At 51.9% G+C, this 6,000-nt stretch overlaps 1 protein-coding gene across 3 annotated transcripts in view; it reads right to left on the minus strand.

The window, feature by feature from the left end:
• Nucleotides 1–5,114, minus strand: part of GTF2I (general transcription factor IIi) — a 106,915-nt gene extending 101,801 nt beyond the window's left edge. Inside the window, exon 1 of one of the 3 annotated variants that reach the window (XM_075904293.1) lies at nucleotides 4,694–4,981. The gene's annotated coding sequence lies outside the window, so the exon portion shown is untranslated. Of the gene's footprint in view, nucleotides 1–4,693 lie in introns of all 3 variants that reach the window. The other 2 variants (XM_075904292.1, XM_075904294.1) reach the window with 2 other exon arrangements.
• Between the last annotated feature and the right edge of the window lie 886 nt (nucleotides 5,115–6,000).

Below are 6,000 nucleotides of genomic sequence, written 5' to 3' on the forward strand. Positions count from 1 at the left end.
TTAACACGTTGAGATAGAAGCATGGAGTCGACGGTCTCAGGTTATGTCTACACTGCAGTTTTTCGGAAAAATGGCAGTTTTTCCAAAAAAACTTCATTTACAACCACACTGCAATCACGCTCTTTTGGGGGTGAAAACCCCCGAAAGAACAGAGGGTTTTTTCCAACACTGGTAAACCTCTTTCTATGAGGAAGAAGCCTTTTTCCAAAAGGGCTCTTTCAGAAAAAGGCGTGCATGGACGGGGAAGAGGCAGTTCTTTCCAAAGAAGAAGAGGTGCCTCAGGGGCCACTCCCTCCATAGTAACCACAGCTTAAATGTGAGATTGTGTCCACACTGAATGGATGCTATCTTTCGAAAAAGCAGATAGCTTTTTCAATGCACTTTTGTTGAAAAAAAGGACGCTCCCTTTTAGAAGAAGTTTTTTTGGAGGATCTCTCCCCAGAAAGCTTTTTCTGAAAGAAGCCTGCAGTCTAGATGTAGCCTCAAAGATACTAGATTTAGAATCTTGTACACTAAATTCCTCTCTACTGGCTATCTAGCAAGATATCTGATTTATACCAGGTTCATCTTTCAGGTGTGATAGTAAAGCTCCTTTAGCATAATACCCTTACATTGGAACATTCTCCCACTGGCAGACTGTCAGAACTGGTTTGGTGATCTGCAGAGGTACCGCTTCAGATTATTTTTATTTCTTCTGCGGTTTGGTTTATTGCTTTATAAGTGTGTGATTATTCCAATTAAAACAAACAAACAAACAAAAACAGCGAAGGCTCTTTTGCTACCCATAATGTGTAGCATCTTGTAGTTTGATGTTATTTTTTGACAATATTTAGATGCAAGAGTATACCGTTTCCCCCCCCCCCCCCAAGAATATATAACCAAACACACACAACACGGGCAAAAAAATCCACACCCCTCTTCCACCAGGGGAATGAAATAACTGCCCTTCTCTCCCAAGCAACAGCAACAGGGAGACGACTACGGCACTACTCTGTCAACGGGCCTTAATTGTAACTTATGCCAAGATTACAGCCTCCGCCTAGACAGTTCTTTGTCCCTATACTTTGATTGCCAACATTGCAATGGTGCTAAAAGTGTCATTAGAGATGATGTTTTGAGTGAGATAATCTACTGACAAATGGACTGAAGCCCTTACGCTGCAGTAAGCTTTATGCTGGCAGACACCCATGGACAGATTCTGCACAGACTGATACTTCTACCTACACAGTCTAAGTCAATGTGGAAACACTGCAGGACTGGGGCCCAATAGCCCAAATGTATTTCATATAGGCCAGGAATGTTAACTATTGTTTGTGTAAGTGTGTAACAGCTGGAAATTCTAGCAGTTACACGTTTACACGCAGGGAGGCAGGCAGGAGGCAGTACTTCGGGGGTGGGAGGGGCGGCTTTTAAGCAGTCTCCCTGTGAGTACTGGCTCCCACCTGACACCCCCCACCCTGCTGCCTTTGATAAGGAGGCAGCAGCACCACAGGGGTGGGCAGGTAGCGCTGCAGGAAATGATACGCACAGGGAGCTAGCTTCAAAGTCGATTCACGCATGTACCGGCTCCCGCCTGCCCCTGTCACCGCTGCCTCTGTGGGATGCAGGAAGTGTGGGAGGGGGCTCCTTGCAGCTGGCACACATGGAGAGCCAACTTTTAAGCCAGCTCCCCATATGTGTCCGCTTCCACAGTCGCCTGGCCCCTCCCCCAAACTTGCTGCACCCCAGAGGCAACTTTTGGGGGGGAGAGGAGCAGACAGGAGAGGACATGAGGGGAGTTGGCTTCTGCAAAGCTACCTTCCCCCTCTGCATCCCACAGAGGAGGGAGGCAAGAGCCACAAGCACCAGCTTTTTGCCTGTCCCCATCCAGCGTGTAAACATTAAAAATGTCAGCAGCTATTCATTTACACGAATACACATTACTTAACATCCCTCCTATAGGCTACCATTACATGGGCAACCTGGGATGGATGTGAGACAGTGATCAAGAGGGGAAAGAGATTAAAACATTTAAAGAAAAATGTAAAGCACATACATAAACCAAAGGTTGGTTCTCAATCTTTTTCACCTACAAATACAATACTATCATTTTTTCCTGCAGGCTACCCTGTTGGTGTCTTTTTGCACCATTCCAGGCAACAACGAAGAATAAAAGAAACAAAATACGAAATTATGCACAGTAACTGTGCTAGTTATGACTGATGATATTTACATTAATACATATAATTTCATAGGTGAAAAAACTTTTAAGTGTATCAGCTTGAACTGCAGCTCTTCATTCAGATTACATGAAAGAAAAGCAAGTTTACTCTAAATATTGTGCAGATAAAGATACACCAGTGTTTCTTCTGGCAAAGCCCCCTAATGGAAATCCAGTGTATAAAAACAACCTCCCCACAAGACATAAGCTGTGCCAGTATAAATTGCATCTGCATGGAGGGTGGGGGGTTGCCAGCATAGCTATGCTATTTAGGGGTATTTTCTTCCCACATGCCTAACCAACATAGCTATGCCAGCAAAACTTTCTAGAGCAAACCTGGCTCTCTAGTGTGTGGGACAGACAGCTCAAGAAGACAGAGAGAGGAACAAAGACTGAAAAGAGCAAAAGAGACACAGCCTGGTCAAGCTGGCAAGAAGCAGCTTGGGATGCAAGCAAAGAAACTACCTCCTGTTATTTTTGCTTCACTCTGTGTTTGAGGAAATAATACTTTTACAAAGCATCAAAGGTGCCTGACACTTTCATCAGTTCCTCCTATTGGTGGAAACTCCCCACATCCCTAAAACCTGGATTAGCCACTCAGATCAAAGGCTAATAATATTCAAACCCAATGACTGCAGTTATTTCACAGGCAGAAAGGAGACAAAGCTTTTGGTTAAACAAAAAAAAAAATTTGTTACAAGAGTCCTTATCTTAGAAAAAACATCTCTGACACAGGCAGGGAAGGGTAAGAACTACATGTTTTCCTTGTAACCCTTCTCAAAAGAGAATGCCCCAGGATGTGCTGAGCCTCAGTTTGTGTCTCATTCATCCTCAATACACAAGAGAAAAGAGGTGCAAGTCAAGGAATTTGAAAATAAAGCATTCATGCTAAGCAGAGTGGTCTAAACTCCTTGTTTCCCATTTTGCACTTCAAGCATGAAGCCAACCCTCTAAGCTTCTCCTTCTGGAACCCACCAGACTCCCAGAGACGAGTTAACTAAGAAGGGTCAATTAGAATACAATCCCTATGGTCCCCTCCCAAGAAGCAGATACTTGCCCTTCCCTACTTCTCTTCCACCCACATTCCTCACCAGGATCTGGCATATGCCATACAATGAGAAGCTGTGGCACTCCAGTGCAAGGACCACACAGCCACCACCAATGCACAACCTCGGAACAGCTTCCTTCCAATGGCCATGATCAAAGATGGAGAGTGTTGCGCTCCACCAGCAAAGTAACCATGACTGGCGCTGGAAGAGGTGTGAAAGCTCCCCCAGCAGAAGCGGAAATGAGATGGCATTCAGTAGCAACTGGCAGGCAAGAGATTCACATAATCTTAGGGCTGGAAGAGACCTCAGGAGGTCATCAAGTCCAGCCCCAAGCCCAAGGCAGGACCAATCCCAAGAGGGAGACCGAGACATCCCCAAGAGGTGGCCAATAAGGGGGAAAGGGAATTGGCGGGGTATAGCACTTCTCAAGGAATGTCGACTGAAGAGGGGCAAAGCTGGCAGGAGAGGAAATGAATCTCTCACAGTCACACAGGAGTAGCAGCCAAGGAAGGGGGGGAAGGGGGATTCGAGTTCTTCCTCTACCATGGGGAATGGCAACCAAGGCGGGCATATGCGTTCCCCCGCCCCATTCACTCTCTTACACACACACACACACACACACACGACTGAGGCGGGGCATGTGAGTTTTCCCCCCATCACACTCACACTCACATTCACTCTCACTCTCACACACTAGTGACTAAGGTGGGGCATGTGAGTTTCCCCCCATCACACTCACATTCACACTCACTCACACTCACTAGTGACTAAGGCGGGGCATGTGAGTTTTTCCCCCATCACACTCACATTCACACTCACTCTCTCACTCACTAGTGACTAAGGCGGGGCATGTGAGTTTTTCCCCCATCACACTCACATTCACACTCACTCTCTCACTCACTAGTGACTAAGGCGGGGCATGTGAGTTTTTCCCCCATCACACTCACATTCACACTCACTCTCTCACTCACTAGTGACTGAGGCGGGGCAAGTGAGTTTTCCCCCCATCACACTCACATTCACACTCACTCACACTCACTAGTGACTAAGGCGGGGCATGTGAGTTATTCCCCCATCACACTCACATTCACACTCACTCTCTCACTCACTAGTGACTAAGGCGGGGCATGTGAGTTTTTCCCCCATCACACTCACATTCACACTCACTCTCTCACTCACTAGTGACTGAGGCGGGGCAAGTGAGTTTTCCCCCCATCACACTCACTCACACTCACTAGTGACTAAGGCGGGGCATGTGAGTTATTCCCCCCCATCAACTCACATTCACACTTACTCACTAGCGACTGAGGCGGGGCATGCGAGTTCCCCCCCCCCACGGGCGCGCGGAATAGTGACCAGAAGGGGGGTGAGCCCCCCCCCGCGGGAATAGCGACGGGGACACCCCGGGCCCGGCCTAGCCCCTTCGGCCCGGGCTCTCACTCACTGGCTGGCCGCCGCCGCGTCAGGGCAGCCCGGGTCCTGGTGAGAGTCGGCGAGGAGACGCCGCCGCCTCGGGGCAAGGGGAGGCCGCGCTAATCCCAGCTCACAGCAGGCGCTTCCCAGCAGGGCCTGTCCCCTCGGCGACTCGTCCGGCGGGGGCTCGCTGACCGCGTCCGCTGGGGCGCCGGCCGGGCCTGGTCCCCTCACACAGTCGTTCACCCTGAACCCAGGACCGCTGCGAAGGGGGGGGGGGGACCGAGAGGGGAGTTTTTTGTTCGAGGAAAGCCGCTTTGCGCAGGCGCGCGGGCCGCAGCGCCTGCCGGGAGTTGCAGTTCGGCGGACCCCTCCCGGCAAGCGCTGGGCGGCGGGAAGCCGGCCGGCCGGCGGACTACAACTCCCAGCCTGCCCCGGGCGAAGGCGACCCGCTGCCGCGGCGTGCGGAGGGAGCAGGGGGAAAGGAGCGAGAGAGGGGGGCGACGCTGGCCTCTCAGGCGGGCGAGGCGGACATGGCCGCGCGGCGCGGCGCGTGCTGGGGCCGCCAGCGCGGCGCCGCGCGGCCGCCGTCGTCCTCGCTGTGGGGCGGGGATGCCCGGACCGTTAAACGGTCGCCTGGGCAGCCCTGAGGGGGAAGCAGCCGGGCTGGGCCTCAGAGCAGGCCCTGCCTCCCCCTCCATTGCCTCGGGCTGGACAGTGCTCGCCTGCCGGGGGGAAGCAGCCCAGCCGCGTTACACCCACAGCGGGGACAGGCCGCTGGCCCGGGAGCCCTCTGCTCCCCTGCGGCCCCGGGCCAAGATGGCAGCTGCTGGACGGCCCCCGCCACACGCAAGAGGAAACCGCCCCGCCGGGCCCTGCTCTCCGCTTGAGCCCGGGCTGGGCCTGCCCACTGTATCCTGGCTTGGGCAAAGGGGGGCTCGTGTAAACAAAGACCAGCTGCCATAAGGCTGCCCTTGCTCTCATAGACGCTAAGGTCAGAAGGGATCATTATGATCATCTAGTCTGCCCCCCTGCACAGTGCAGGCCACAGAATCTCACCCACCCCTCCTAGAATAATCCCCTCACCTATATCTCAGATATTGAAGCCTTCAAATACTTCGAAGGCCCCAAGATGCAGAGAATCCTCCAGCTGTGATCTGTGCCCCATGCTACAGAGGAAGGCGAAAAACCTCCAGGGCCTCTGCCAATCTACCCTGGAGGAAAATTCCTTCCCGACCCCAAATATGGCGATCTGCTAAACCCTGAGCATGTGGGCAAGACTCACCAGCCAGACACCCAGAAATTCTCTATAGTAACTCCTACCATCCCTCCATTGAC

Source organism: Pelodiscus sinensis, chromosome 21 (genome assembly GCF_049634645.1).
Source record: "Pelodiscus sinensis isolate JC-2024 chromosome 21, ASM4963464v1, whole genome shotgun sequence".
NCBI classification, from domain to species: Eukaryota; Metazoa; Chordata; order Testudines; family Trionychidae; genus Pelodiscus; species Pelodiscus sinensis.